This window comes from Hyaena hyaena, unplaced genomic scaffold, assembly GCF_003009895.1.
Source record: "Hyaena hyaena isolate Hyena2069 unplaced genomic scaffold, ASM300989v1 scaffold_174, whole genome shotgun sequence".
Lineage (NCBI taxonomy): Eukaryota > Metazoa > Chordata > Mammalia > Carnivora > Hyaenidae > Hyaena > Hyaena hyaena.
Window position 1 is genome coordinate 1,560,071 of NW_024080806.1, and position 16,281 is coordinate 1,576,351.

A 16,281-nucleotide genomic window follows, 5' to 3' on the forward strand; every position below is an offset into this window, starting at 1 on the left:
GTTTGGGGAAAGGGCCGGGCGGTGACGGGCGAGGAATCGCAGCAGGACGAGGCGCGCCCTGCTAGACGTGCAGCAGCTTCCAGCTCGTCTCCTCGGCCGTCCTGCTCCGCTGTTCCAGGCGGACTCGAAGGCACTCGGCAGGTGAGGACTGGAACTGAGGGCGGATACCGGGAAGGCCTGGGCCCGAAGTCCGTCCTGTCCCGCCCGCCCACAGCCGTGGAAGGGGGAGCTGATCACGCCCGGGAGGCTGCAGAGGTCTCCCCGGTAGAAATTGTGCGGGAGGGAATGTAATAGCCTCTGGTGTGTATGTGAGAGTGCAGTGAGCATACTGTGTGTGAGTGTGAATGTGCGACGCCGTCTGGCCTGCCTGCCGAGTTCGGTTCTGTGGCTCCACGGGTGGGCACACTTCAGGTCCCCAAAAGCCCACGGAGTTTGTGTGTGACCATCTGCGATTCCGCGGTCAATGGCATGCAGTCTATGGTGGCATCAGAGTAGTTCCCGATCGTAAGTCACAAAGCAGACACCGCTACGGCTAAGCGTCACCTAAGTTCCTTCGGGACACGGCCAGACGGGCTTCTGACTGGTCTCCTCATCAGAGGGGGCACCCCTACCCCCCGTCTGTCTTTGCCACACCGCCTCACGGGAACATTATGGGGTCGGGACTGAGCAAAGAAGGGGCTTTGGGGAGACTATGAAATTAAGATGACCCCCAGCAAATTTAGGACCCTATGTGAGTTAGAATGGCCCACTTTTAATGTAGGACGGCCCTCGGAGGGAACCTTAGGTGTCCCAACCATCCGCTGCGTCTGGCATGTTCTCGCCAGAGACCCGGGTTACCCTAGTCAGTTCCTGTATAACGACTCCTGGTTAGAGATTGCCAAACCCTCCCCCTTGGGTGCGATTTACCTGCAATAAACAGGGACAGGCTAGGGCCTAATCGCCTCGACAAGGTGGCCCAGGGAAGGTCAACAGAAGTCCTGACCTCCACAAATTCTCGCCAGTCACCCAGAGGAAGAACCAATCTGGCCCCCACCATATGAACCCCCCGGCTCCCGGTACTCCGCCACCTTCGGTCTCCCAGCACCTGCGGACTCTGCAGATCCTCTCTCTCCTGGACCAGCGGCCAGACTGTGCCCTCAGCCAGGCGCAGGCGCTGCCGCTCTCCAGATGCTGGTCCACAGCCGCCGGTACCAAGACGCTCTCCTCCCAGGGTCGGAGCAGGGACTAAGAGGCCCAAGAATATGCCCAGCAGCTAGGGGACCCCCGGGGATTATGATGAGAGCCTGTGCAGGTTTGCACCCCCTTTGACCCCGAGGCACAAGAGAATCATGAAAAAGGGACGGGAAGGTCTAGCTGCCGAAAGGGGGGAGGCCCAGAACCTCCTTAGCCAGGCATCAATGAGTCTCCTGCAAGGAGAAAGGACATGAAAAGAATAAATGTCCCAACCGGGGAAAGTCCCAGAAAAGCAGCCGATACGTACGCACAGGAACCCTGCAACGAAAGACCTCATAGGCAGACGTGCTGGGGACATGGGGGCATAGGCTGTACGCTAGGTGATGGGGTTCTGGGGCGTGGTGACAGCACACTGGTGCCACAGAAAGGCCTCCCTGTTGGGAGGCTCATGCTGCACTAAGGTGTGATGTTTCTAACTTATTTCTAAGAGTTTTCACAGGAAAAAGAAATGGAAAAAAAGAAATTATAGCGAAATATTAACAATTGGTGAATGGCAGTGAAAAGTATATGTGTGTTCATTATATTATGCTTTCAATTTTTTGGTAACTTTGAAATCATTCAGAAGAAAAAGTTGGGGAAAGATGTAAACATTTATCTGGGTTCTTTCTGAGGGGACACGAAAGTGACCCGTGAGATGAGAAACACAAAAGAAGCTGTGGGCAGCTCCTAACTTCCGGTCAGAACAAGAGCGCTGCCGCAGGAGGCCTGAGGTGACGGAACGAGTGAATTTATCTGGTTAAATCTGAATCGGAGGGCGCCTGGGTGGCTCAGTCGGTTAAGTGTCTGACTTCGGCTCAGGTCATGATCTCGCAGTTGGTGAGTTCGAGCCCCGTGTTGGGCTCTGTGCTGACAGCTCAGAGCCTGGAGCTGCTTCGGATTCTGTGTCTCCCTCTCTCTCTGCCCCTCCCCGCTCATGCTCTGTCTCTCTCAATAATAAAAAAATTGTTTAAAAAAAAATCTGAATCGGCCTGACACAGCTTTCCCTGTGAGGCAGAAGCAAAGTCTCCCGAGGAGGGTCAGAGAGAAGACTGAGCCAAGAGCACAGTCATGGGTAAAAGGAATGGGCTTGACCTTGAAAGCCGTTATGTAAACAGTGAAGCGCCAAGGTTGGTGGTAAATGTGGCTTAACGATTAAGTGCAAATACAGGTCCCTTCTCCACCCAAAAGTAGAGCCTTCCTACAAAACCTTTCCGAATAGCCCAGAGCGAAGAAGCAATCCCCATGAATTGATGCTAATTAATTTAACAATTTCGGAGCATTCCAACCCCCCCAGAATCAGTCTCCTGGGCTCTCTGAGGCTTTGGGCACATCTTGGATAAGGAAGGGAGGCTCCAAATAACTGCAGATTATTTGGCGGACACAGCTGAGAGCCCTGGCGGCTGGTGCGCAGACGGACGCGTGCAGTTCCCGGGGAAGGCGCTAGGTGGCGCGAGTCTCGCTGCCTCTTGGGAGCTGGCTGCAAAACCAGGCTGATGGCTCGCGCTTTTTGTCTTTCTCCTAAAAGCAGAACAAAATCCTCTTCAGAAGATTTTTCAGAGACATCACGTAGATTCTAAAAGCAATCACTACTTTAAATAAAAATTAACAATTGTTGCGCCGAGCCTCCTGTTTATTGCATCCAGTGAGGGTTTTCCTGTTTTATTCAAATACATTCTGTCTCCCACCTGTATTTCTCACTTAGTTACTTTCCTTCTCCTTTCAGAAATGTCTATCCCCTCTTGATTTCTTTGAAAATGTGAAACTAAATTATTATTATTTAAAAATTTTTTTAAATGTTTACTTATTTTTGGGAGAGAGAGAGAAAGACAGAGTGTGAGTGGGGGAGGGGTAGAGAGAGAAGGAGACACAGAATCCGAAGCAGGCTCCAGGCTCCCAGCTGTCAGCACAGAGCCCGATGTGGGGCTTGAACCCACGAACTGTAAGATCATGACCTGAGCTGAAGTCAGATGCTTAAACCCACTGAACCACCCAGGTGCCCCAAAACCAAATTACTTTTGTGTCCTGCTCAAATTCCTCCGTGACTTTCGTTTCTTCTCATGTAATTCTCTTTCATGGTGATCGATTTCCTTGTTGGCTTTGTTATTTTTGATGGGAGAAACATATGTTCCTACGAACAAAGGTTTTGTGGTAACTTTTGTGATTCCAGGCCTTATGTTAAGATTCAGACTCATCATGCTCTTTCTTCTGAATATCAGATTTCCTGGGATTGATTGATTCCAAGTGGGCCAATACTGGTGTAAGCCACTGGCCTTTTAGTTAGAAGCATCTTAGCTGAATCTCCGAACCGATTTGGAGATTTCTCAACTCCTTTGTGTTTGGAACTGCAATTTCCATAGGCTCTTACTGGCAAGGACTATTGCTGACAGCTTCAATGCCACAGAATACCATGCAGAAGTTATCGCCGAGCTAGGGACTTTGGCCACTTGGCTCACTTCTAGGACTGCCAGGTGATTCTTGCAGGTTACCTAGGGCACAGGTCCCGTTCGTCTCTGCACCTTCTTATAGGCTCGGAAAATAGCTACTCTTTACCTTTGTGGTGCTGCAGGCCAGACTTTGCCAGGCAGGTTACGAAAGAATTTTGGCACCTCTAAATGCTGTGCAGACGAACCATGTCTAGCCTAGGAGGCCAACTCGCAGAGACAGTTGGGCCCTTGAGGTCTGGTTCCACTTGCCTGATGAAGGAAATAATCCTTGGAAAAGCATTTCCCCCCCAACCCTCTCCACATGGTTTCGCATGTGCTAAGGCCTGGCAGCCTGCTAACCTAGTTCACTCAGATGTAGGTGAATGGCCTCATTTCCCATCCAGTTCACCTTCACAGACTGTGGAAAATAGGTTCAAGAATTCCTTATACAAATGGGTCAGAAAAAAGGTTTGGGAGGAAAGCTGCCACCATGGGGTGAAAGCGCCCAAGATTAGCCAGAGAGATACTGTGATGGGATCACAAGGAACTTGTTATATCACCTGCAGGAAATTACTTTCCATCTGACGCCAATATACTATTGTACTTTGACCACAAACTCAACTTGCCCCCAGACTTTTTGCTTCTTACACACACAAGTTAATGATTATTGTCTGACTGTTTTCTCCATGCTCGCATGTGTAAGATCTTGTTTTCTTCACATTCACCACGTGGGTAAGACCTTGTGAGCTCAGTAAATAGCGAGACAAAACCCCTGTTTGGGATTCTTCTCTCCTCCCAGACATTAGCCTCTCTTGTATTCAGGTCTGTGTCCATTCCTCTTGCTGGACAAGAGAGAACTCCAGACTCATAGTTTGCGACAACAGACCTCAGAATTGTCAGAAACACTAACATCTAGACCAGATGAGTATCAGACTCCTTAAGAGTTGTGTCATGAGAGAGTCACCAAATCTGGCTCTCAGCAGGAGCTTAAAAAGGTTGTTTTTTTTTTTTTTTTTTTTTTGGACCAATGGGAATACACTGTTAGAAGGACCAAAAATTGGACCATACATTTTTGATATTAATAGATGATATTTTTTAGAGTAGTTTTGAATTTACAGAAAAATTGCACATAAAGTCAGAGAGTTTCAATTCCCTCCCCTCAGCGCCTCCCTCTAGTTTTCCCTATTATTGGCATCTTGCATTACTGCTGGACATTTGTTACAACTGACGAGCCAACACTGATATAGTATTGTTCACTAAGGTCCAAAGTTTGCATTGGGGTGGACTTGGTGTTGTACATCCTATGTATATTGAAAAATGCATAAAGACATGTATCCACCATTGCTATATACTTCACACAGAATAGTTTCATTGCCCCAAATTCCTCCATTCTCCTCTCTCTCTTCCTCCAAGTCCATGGCCACCATTGATCCTTTTACTGTCCCAATAGTTTTGCCCTTCTAGAGTGTCGTACAGTTGGAATCATAGAGCATGTAGCCTTGTAAGATTGGCTTTTTTTACTTAGCAGTACGTATTTAAGGTTCTTTTCGTGTCTTGGTAATTCATCTCTTCTTATTGCTAAATAAGATTCCACTGTATGAATATAATTATGTATCCAGATCCTCTACACATAATTTGGCAATTATGAGAGCTGCTATAAACATCTGTGTGAAGGTTTCTGTGTGGGGATGTGCCAAGGAGTGCAATCATTGGATCATATGGTATGAGTATATTTAGTTTGATAAGAAAGCACCAAAGTGTCTTCCAAAATGCATTCCCACCAGCGATGAAGGAGAATTCCTGATGCTCCAATCCTCGCCAGCATTTGGTGTTGTCAGTGTCATGGATTTTGGCCATTCTCATAGGTGGGTAGTGGCATCCCAGTTTTTTAAATTTGCAATTCTAAGACAAATGATGTTGAGCAACTTTTCATGAACTTATCTGCATATCTTCTTTGGTGAAGTGTCTGTTCAGATCTTTTGCCCATTTTAGAATTGGGCTGTTTGTTTTCTTACTGTTGAGTTTTAAGAGTACTTGGCATATTTTGGGTGCTGATCCTCTATTAGCTATATGTTTTGTAAATATTTTCTCCCAGTCTGTGGTTTGCCTTCTCTTCTCATTTGCTTTACAGTGCCTTTCACAGAGCAGATTTTTAAAATTTTAATGAAGTCTAACATTGATTTTTCTTTCTTACATGGATTGTGCACTTGGTGTTGTGTCTCAAAAGTGATCACTGTGCTCAAGGTTACCTAGATTTTTCACTTGTTCTTTTCTAGGGACATATAGTTTTGCTTTTTTTATGTAAATAAAGTTTTTAAAAAGATTTATTTTTGAGAGAGAGAGGGTAAGAAAGGGCAAAAGGGAGAGGGAGACACAGAATTCAAAGCAGGCTCCAGGTTCTGAGCTGTCATCACAGAGCCCAACGTAGGACTAGAACTCATGAGCCATGAGATCATGACCTGAGCCAAAGTTAGATGCTTAACTGACTAAGCCACCCAGGCAACCTAGGTTTTTTTTAATTGTTTTTATTAATGTTTATTTATTTTTAAGAGCGAGGGAGAAAGAGACAGAGAGACAGAGTGCGAGCAGGGGAGGGATAGAGAGTGAGGAAGACACAGAATCTGACACAGGCTCCAAGCTCTGAGCTGTCAGCACAGAGTCCGATGCAAGGCTCAAACTCATGAACTATGAGATCATGACCTGAGTTGAAGTTGGACACTTAGCCAACTGAGCTACCCAGGTGCCCTAGGCACCCCTAGTTTCACTTTTTACATTTAGGTTTACAATCATTTTGAGTTAACTTTTATGAAACATATAAGGTCTGAGTGTAGATCCATTTTTTTACCCGTGGAGTTGTTGAAAAGACTATTCTTTCTCCATTGATTGTCTTTGCTCTTTGTCGGGGATCAGTGAGCTGTATTTGGGGGCTCTGCTCTATTCCACTGATGGATACTTGTCTATGCTTTTACCACTACCATACTGTCTTGATTGCTGGAGCTTTTACAGTAAACTTCAACCTTCAGTAGTGTCAGTCTAGTAACTGGGTTCTCCTGCTTCCATTAAGTTGTGATTCTCTCTATCTCTCCAATTCTGGGGTCTTGCATTTGCCCCATGACTTCAATTTTCTAATGGATCTAGGAAGAACTGTTGAATTTTAGTTTATCTTTTTGCTTGTTCTGAGGACAAGAGTAATAACTTCCAAATCCATAACCTGTAAGACCAGAGACCGGAAGTCAGGCTTTTTCAACATTATTAAAATTCACATCTGAGCTCATTAGACAAGGTAGTTCCTTCACTCTGCATCTTCCCCTTATCTTTTTCCTACCTGAAGCAGGTTAGGGAGTTTACCTGGCTGCCTTCATCACGTACCCTGGTCTGCCCAGGGGAGCAACTTTTAAAGATGGATTTCCATAAACTGACTTTTAAAAAAAGGTCCAATGACACATTATGAAAAAAATAAGAGAGATACAATTTCAGCCTATGTAAAGAATTTGACCCCATTGCATTAGGACTTAAAGACACAAGGTTATGCCATAGCCATACAAGTGTGAACTAATATCTGAGAACATACATGGCCTCTGATTTAAAGGATGAGTCGTTTTGGAAAGACGGTGGGCTTCACAGCTTATAGGCTATGTCCTGGCTGAAGAGCAAGGTTCTAGAAAGTCTGGTGGTTATGACAGACACATGTGGTCACGAGAGGAAGCAGCAAATATAGGTACAGGTGTTGAAAGTAGAGTCAGGTCCTGAAGAACTGCCCGTCTCCAAGTTCTTTCATTGTCTGTTGGGTCCACGACTGTCCCAAATTTTAACAAAGCGGTCTGACATAAAAACCTGATCCCTTGGGATGACATGATTAAGTCTGTATTCCTAAAAATTATAGAAGGTGGACGTATATTTTTTGTAAAAGGTGTTTGTTAACATATGTGGAAAGCGGTGTGCTATTTTGCATGCATGCATTTTCTTTTCTTTTTTTTTTTATATATTTTTATTTATTTCTAGGAGAGAGAGAGAGAGAGAGACAGCGTGAGCAGGGGAGGGTCAGAGAGAGAGGGAGTCACAGACTGAAACAGGCTCCAGGCTCCGAGCTGGCAGTCAGCACAGAGCCCGACGCGGGGCACGAACCCACAAACAGCGAGATCATGACCTAAGCGAAAGTCGGACACTTAACTGACTGAGCCACCCAGGCGCCCCTGCATGCATGCATTTTCAAATGGTATTTGAAATTTCAGGACAACTGGAGATGCTAAACCTATTAGCCATATGGATATTGGCTTTACAGAAAATATTTAATGGCTTAGGAATAGTTTGTGTTTTGAGTTTGTAAGTGTGCCTTATTTTATGTTTGAAAGGGAACAAGTATATAAAATTAATATTTCGGGGACCTAAGAAAAATAGAAAAATATGGATTTAATGTTCAGGATATTAAAGCCACAGGGCGTCATGGGACCATTTAGGTTACGGCCCCAAGTCAGCAAACCAAGACTACACCCGACTGAAGTTTCAACCCCTCAGAGATGTAACCTTTAAGAAGGGCATTGTGGGAACTTCCTGGTCACTAGGAGATTTACTTGTGACTCTTCCATTCTCCTTAGGAGGTCCACCTTGCCTACAACAATGGATCCTTCACTAGTAATTTCCTTTTTTTCTGCTCCGCCTCTACCTTGCAAAACTCTTGCTTTGATGCAGCTTCTGTTTCCTAGATGGGAAGCTGCCTGACTCATGAACTGCTTAGTAAAGCCAGTTGGATATTTAAAATGCACTCAGTTGAGGGGTGCCTGGGTGGCTTAGTCGGTTAAGCATCCGACTTTCGCTTAGGTCATGATCTCGCGGTTCGTGGGTTCGAGCCCTGCACTGGGCTCTGTGCTGACTGCCAGCTCAGAGCCTGGAGCCTGTTTCAGAGCCTGTGACTCCCTCTCTCTCTGACCCTCCCTTGCTCATGCTGTCTCTCTCTCTCTCTCCTAGAAATAAAAATAAAATAAAATAAAAATAAAGCTTTAAAAAAAATAAAATGCACTCAGTTGAATTTTTGTTCCTTATCAAGAGTAGCCTGATCAGCGAGTGGCTTTCTTGACTTCCCGCCCAGGTACCCTCTGGAAGTCACTGCTGTTAGCTGGGTGCACACGACAGTCTAGTCCTGACCGTTGGCTCCGGCTCTTTGGTAAAAGTTGTGGGAAGTTTCCTTCTTTCTGCAGGATAGAAGTATCAGAGGCATTTGCCGTCATTTCCCGGGCAGATATGCGCTCAACTCCCTCCTCCACCTTCTGACCATCTGAATTCCATGCCTCCTTGGGGGGCCGGTTCCCCCCCCACATCCTGGGCCCACCATGCATGGAGATGCCTCACTGCCCTTGCTCCATGCACCGCTGGAAAGGGGCCCTGGCTGTCGGTCAGCCTTTCAGCAGTGACTCACGGTATAGACTGAATGCTGTGTGTTTCCCTGTTCCTGGCAGGGCCGAAGGGACACTGACCCATGAATGCCTACAAACTGCTACTCCCTGGAGGCTGAAACTACCCACCCCGCCCCGGGAATATTGGCGAAACTGTGCCATTTATCCCCTCTCCTTCCCCACCCCAAACCCAGACTCTGAGCAAACCAGTTTGGGGCTCCAACGAGTTAGAAGGAAACCAAACACACAAGAAAGAGGCTGAAGACCTTAGGACTTGGCTCCGGCTGAGTGGGAGCTAAGCAGCGTGGACGGACCCCGTGCTGGTGTGTCTAATTACCAACATCTGACACGGTCCAGCACCGCTGGTCCCACGCGGAGCTTCTGATAGAAGCCAACAAGCCTTCCGTGTTAATATTCTGTTCTCCTCTTAGAGCAAATCCCGGCTGTCCTCATCCTTGGGGCTCCACCGAGGAAGGGCCCCACTTGTTTTTCTCTATCGGGCCCCAGTAGAGAGGATGATAGAACGAGGGATTTCTTCTTTCCCTTACAAAGTCAGCTACCCCAGCTCTTCAGTCTCGAGCGTCATCTGAGAAAAGGCAGGATTGTTGTAGAACACTTTGTTGGAAGGAAGGACAATAGTTATTTACACACAACTGAGCAGAGCTGGATGGAGCCCAAGTTGCTCTTACAGGGGATTTGAGCAAAGGGAGAACAAAATTCAATGAGACCTGGGCGCCCAGAAAATCACTGGCAGGGCCAGAAAGCGGCATCTCCACATGCTCTCCAGGAATGGCCCCCTAACCGGCACTCCACAGGGGTGTCCAGAGTCCCCGGTCAGAAAGCAGGCCATCAGCAGGTGGCCCCGGTAACTCAAGAACACACTCCCAAAGCGGTGATCTCCAGGGGTCAGGAGCCCACTGCCGCCACGGCGCCCTGAACAACGGAGCGGTCACCACCCTCCAGCGAGTTGGTCTTCGCAGCACGACATAGGTGCGAGGTGGCCCCGTGCATGCAGCCTCTGCACCACAGCTGCCTGCGGTCACCTGTGAAGCCAGAGGCTGCAGCCTGCGCTGCTACTACTTTCACTGCCAGCCGAAAACAACCCCAAACCATAAGGCAATGGCTTCCGCCTTCCAAATCCCATGCAAGTGTTTCTAACTGGCAGAGCCCAATTAGCACATAGAAACCCTATTTGTAAGAGCCTATTTCTGGGTCAGTAGGTAAAATAGTCTTCCTGGTATCACTGTATACCCAGGACATGGAAAATGAGTTGAGTGCCAACTAACGAACAGGCAGTGAGTAGAGTGTTCAAAATGCATGGTCTTGGGGCACCTCGGGGGGTCAATTGGTTGAGCATCTGACTTCAGCTCAGGTCATGATCCTGCGGTTCATGAGTTCGAGCCCCACTTTGGGCTTGCTGCTGTCAGCCTGTCAGTGCAGACCCCCTGTCTTCCTCTCTTGCCCCTCCCCCCATTGTGCTCTCCCAAAAGTAAATAAATATTTAAATAATAATAAAAACTAAAATGCATGGCTCAAGTGCCTTCCCCGGAGGCTGCACCCTCCCTCCCACTGTGGGGGATTTCATTGTTTACATTATCCAAAAGTGACCTCACTCAGGAGGACAAAAGATCTTTCTCTGTGAAAGGGATCTGACCTGGAGAAAATTCTTACTGTTACTACTTTCAAGGTTCCCCAATTTATACTGGGATAGAGCTCCGCCCACCACCAATATAGAGTGGATTACCAGTCATTTAAGGAAATCCTGTAGTATGAAAAACAGGAAAAAAGAAGACAAATAACTTAGGGGGGAAAAAAGCATAGAGATTAGCCAACAATGGAATTTTTAAAATAAAGAGTACAGTTATTCTTCAGGGGGATAAGGTGAGAATGGATCCATAGAACAAAAATAGAATTCTATTCCTTAAAAAGAACAATGAGAGAAAAAGGAAGCACTAATAGAAACAAATAATAACACAGGCAGAGTTTATTATGAAGAAGGACATTACTACTGCTGTAAACTTTCAAGGAGAAAAACCCAGATAAATTATAAAACCTATATTTTAAATGCACTGGAAAGCTGTGGAAACAACAGAAATGAGACAAACTAAAGTTCCCCTTCCTTATTGCATGAATGATCATGAGCTATTTTCTTTCCTGTAGGAATTTCTCATTTTTGAGGAGCCACAGTCAGGCTTGACCCAGACAAAGGAATTCTACTCAGGGATTTAAAAACTAGAGGAGAGATTGTCTGACATAGTGCAGGCCTAGCATGAGGGATTATATACTCAAAGACAAAAACAAAAACAAAAATACCAAAGTACTGCAGGGTTTTCCCCCGAAGAGACATTTTTCTGAGGTCTAGGGCATACTAGAGGCTTGCGGTCAGGGCCAGAAGCATCTGAGAAGCAGAGTGAATATCCTCAAGTGCGTGGTGCTTTGGAACGAAAGTCACACCAGAAGGGGAGACATCGTCCGGACCACAACACCGGCAGGGAAACCCAAGCAGAGCACATCAGTCTCGTTGAGTGGACCAGATGGAAGTCAAACCCCAGGCAGGCTGGGGAAGCTAGATATTGCAGGGTGGTTGTCAGAAAACAGCGAGTCATAGGGCAAAAGAGACCCAAAAATCTGGAAAGGAGTCCCCTTGTCTGTAGGACTAAATACTGAGATGTGAAACTCCACAAAGCCACACAAATATAGATGGGAGCACTTAGTTCAACAATTCCAAGATGACACAGAGCTAGGACGTGTCTGAGCTCTGACCAGCAGAGTAGAGAACTTTTGTTGAAAACCCATGGAATTCAGTATAGACCCTAGATGAATAATATTATAAATTCCAGAAGAACCACAAAAAAAGGTTAAAAAGGTAAGCTAATAAGACAATAATGAAGCTAAATATAACTAATAGTGTTAATACAAAAGAAAGCAGAAGAAAAAAAGGAACAAAAAGCAGATGAAACAAATAGAAAACAAATAACAAGATGGTGGATTTAAGTCCAAGCATATTGATAATTATGTTAGATATACATGGTTTAAATACTCCATTTAAAAGGCATAGATATTGGGGCGCCTGGGTGGCTTAGTCAGTTAAGCGTCCGACTTTTGCTTAGGTCATGATCTCACGGTTCGTGGGTTCGAGCCCTGCGTTGAGTGCTGACTGCCAGCTCAGAGCCTGGAGCCTGTTTCAGAGTCTGTCACTCCCTCTCTCTCTGACCCTCCCCTGCTCACGCTGTCTCTCTCTCCTAGAAATAAATAAAACATTTAAAAAAATAATAAAAGGCATAGATATTTAGGCTGGATAAAAAGCAGAATCTATATGCTATCTACAAGAAGCAGATAACACTGTTTCTATACACAGATCTTGTGATTTTCAATAATGGAAACTCCAAAAACATTTTGTAACCTAATACAACTAATATGTGAGTTTAGAGGGATACAGAATACAAAGTCAGTATTTAAGAGATCAGTGGTATTTTTATATACTAAACATAAAACAGAAATTGATATTTTTTAAAAGAGTATCATTTACTATTGTATCAGGAAACAAAATATTTAGGGGAAATCTAGAAATATGTGCAATATTTGTGTTCCAAAATATATGGAATATTGAGGAGAGAGATTAAGAACACCCCTAAATGAAGAGATAAACTGTGCCATGGATTGGAAGACTCAATATTGCTAAGATGTCAATTCTTCCCAAAATGGTTTTCTATATTTCCAAAAGACTACATCAAAAAACTGCTAGAATTGAAACATGGATTCAGGAAAGTCATGGGATATAAAATCAATGTACAGAAATCAGTTGCATTTCTATACACCAATAATGAAGCAGCAGAAAGAGAAATCAAGGAATTGATCCCATTTACACTTGCACCAAAAACCACAAAATATCTAGGAATAAACCTAACCAAAGAGATGAAATATCTATACACTGAAAACTATAGAAAGCTTATGAAAGAAATTGAGGAGGATATTTTAAAATGGAAAAACATTCCATGCTTATGGATTAAGCAAATATTGTTTAAAAAATCAATACTACCCAAAGCAATTTACATATTCAATGTAATCCCTATCAAAATAACACCAGCATTTTCCAAAGAAGAGAACAAAGAATTCTAAAACTTGTATTGAACCAGAAAAGACTCCGAATAGCCAAAGTAATTGTTGAAAAAGAAAACCGAACAAAGCTGGAGGCATCACAATTCTGGACTTCAAGATGTATTACAAAGCTGTAATCATCAAGACAGAATGGTACTGACACAAAAACAGACACATAGATCAATGGAACAGAATAGAGAACCCAGAAATGGACCCATAAACGTATGGCCAACTAATCTTTGACAAAGCAGAAAAGAATATCCAATGGAGAAAAGACAATCTCTTCAGCAAATGGTGCTGGGAAAACTGGACAGCGACATGCAGAAAAATGAACCTGGACCACTTTCTTTTTTTTTTTTTAATTTCTAAAATGTTTATTTAATTTTGAGAGAGACAGAGAGACAGCGTGAGCAGGGGAGGGGCAGAGGGAGAGGGAGACAGACTCTGAAACAGGCTCCAGGCTCTGAGCTATCAGCACAGATTCTGACATGGGGCTCGAACTCACAAACCATGAGATCAGTACCTGAGCCAAACTTGGACAACTAACTGACTGAGCCACCCAGGCGCCCCTGAACTTGGACCACTTTCTTACACCATACACAAAAATAAACTCAAAATGGATGAAAGACCTAAATGTAATACAGGAAGCCATCAAAATCATAGAGGAGAAAACAGGCAACAACCTCTTTGACCTTGGCTGCAGCAAATTCTTACTTGACATATCTCCAGAGGCAAGGGAAACAAAAGCAAAACTGAACTCTTTTTATCATCAAGATAAAAAGCTTCTGCACAATGAAGGAAATAATCAACAAAATTAAAAGGCAACCAATGGAATGGGAGATATATTGCAAATGACATATCAGATAAAGGGTTAGTATCAGAAATCTATAAAGAACTTACCAAACTCAACACCTAAAAAACAAAGGAAATGGGCAGAAGACATGAACAGACACTTCTCCATAGAAGACATCCAGATGGCCAACTGACACATGAAAATGTGCTCAACATCACTCATCATCAGGGAAACACAAATCAAAACCACAATGAGATACCACCTCACATCTGTCAGAATGGCTAACATTAACAACTCCGGCAACAATAGATGTTGGTGAGGATGTGGAGAATGAGGAACCCTTTTGTACTGCTGGTGGGAATGCAAACTGGTGCAGCCACTCTGTAAAACAGTGTGGAGGTTCTTCAAAAAATTAAAAATAGAACTATCCTATGACCCAGCAATTGCACTACTAGGTATTTATCCAAAGGATACAAAAATGCTGATGTGAAGGGGCACATGCACCCAGATGTTTATAGCAGCGCTATCGACAATAGCCAGAGTATGGAAAGAGCACAAATGTCCATCGACTGATAAGTGGATAAAGAAGATGTGGTGTGTGTGCGCGCGCGCACACACACACACACACACACACACACTGGAATATTACCTGTCAATCAAAAAGAATGAAAGCTTACCATCTGCGACAACGTGGATGGAACTAGAGGGTATTATGCTAAGCAATATATGTCAGAGAAAGACAAATACTATATGACTCCAGTCACATGTGGAATTTAAGAAACGAAACAGATGAATAGAGGCGAAGAGAAGCAAAAATAAGATAAAAACAGAGAGGGAGGCAAACCATAAAAGACTCTTTGATATGGAGAACAAACTGAGGGTTGCTGCTGGGGCGTTAGGTGAGGGGACGGGCCAGATGGGGGATGGGCTTTAAGGAGGGCACTTGTGGGGATGAACACTGGGTGTTATATGTAAGCGATGAATCACTAAATTCTATTCCTGAAATCATTATTACACTATATGTTAACTAACTGGGATTAAAATAAATAAATAAATAAACTATTAGACCATGAAAGATATATTTAAAAAATGTTTCTCTAGATTCAACACAATCCTGTTAAAAATACCAGCACTTCTTATTCTGGAAATTAACAAACTAATTCTAAAATTCATATGGACAAGCAAAGGAATTAGAATAGCAAAAATATTTTTTAAAAAGAGCCAATTTGGAGGACTTCAACCACCCTATATGAAGACTTACTAGATAGGTGCCAATGTGCTATAATGAAGAGATACATATAGAGACCAACGGAGCAGAACAGAGTCCAGGAAGAGATGGACGCGTGTATGGTCAATTGGTTTTCTATGAAAACCATGTAACTCAAGGAGAAGGAACAGTCATTTCAACAAAAGGTGCTGAAACATTTGAACACCTTTTCATCCAAAGGCAGAAGTCTTCCAGCTAGTGTCACAGACTCAGTACTTACCCTCCTCCAGTCTATGCCCACAGCACCACTGAGCTGTCATTCCCAAACCAGGCATTCCCTGTTAGTCCTGCATGGCTTCCCTCAGCACTGTCCTCAAGAGGAAGTACCTACGCCTTAGTATGCATGTCTTGAACCCTATATCTTGCCCTTCCTTCCCTTGTCTATATCCCAACCGTGTTGAACTATTTACAGTTCTCCAGATATGCTATGCCCTGACCTCATCCTTAGAAAGTTTCCTCTCCTTGGCCCACCAGTCTTGACCTGTCCTCCATAGGCTTTGGTGCTACCTTCTCCCAGAAGCTCCCCAAGACAAGCTCCTCTCTCTCACATGTCCCTTAGCTGATATGAAACCAGCCCTGCATCCCAGGTATAGATCCCACTTGGTCATGGTGAATACTTTTTTTGATGTATTGTTGGATCTGGCTGGCTAATATCTTGTTGAGGATTTTTGCATCCATGTTCATCAGGGAGATTGGTCTATAGTTCTCTTTTTTAGTGGGGTCTTTGTCTGGTTTTGGAATCAAGGCAATGCTGGCTTCGTAGAAAGAGTTTGGAAGTTTTCCTTCCATTTCTATTTTTTGGAACAGCTTCAGGAGAATAGGCGTTAACTCTTCCTTAAATGTTTCATAGAATCCCCCGGAAAGTCATCTGGCCCATGACTCTTGTTTTTTGGGAGATTTTTGGTTACTAATTCGATTTCTTTACTAGTTATGGGTCTGTTCAAATGTTCTTTCTTTCTGTTTCAGTTTTGGTAATTTATATGTTTCAGGAATTTGTCCATTTCTTCCAGATTGCCCATTTTATTGATGTATAATTGCTCATGTCACGTGTCCCTTAGCTAACCAAGCTCTCACCCTTAGCTTTAATACTTGTCACAC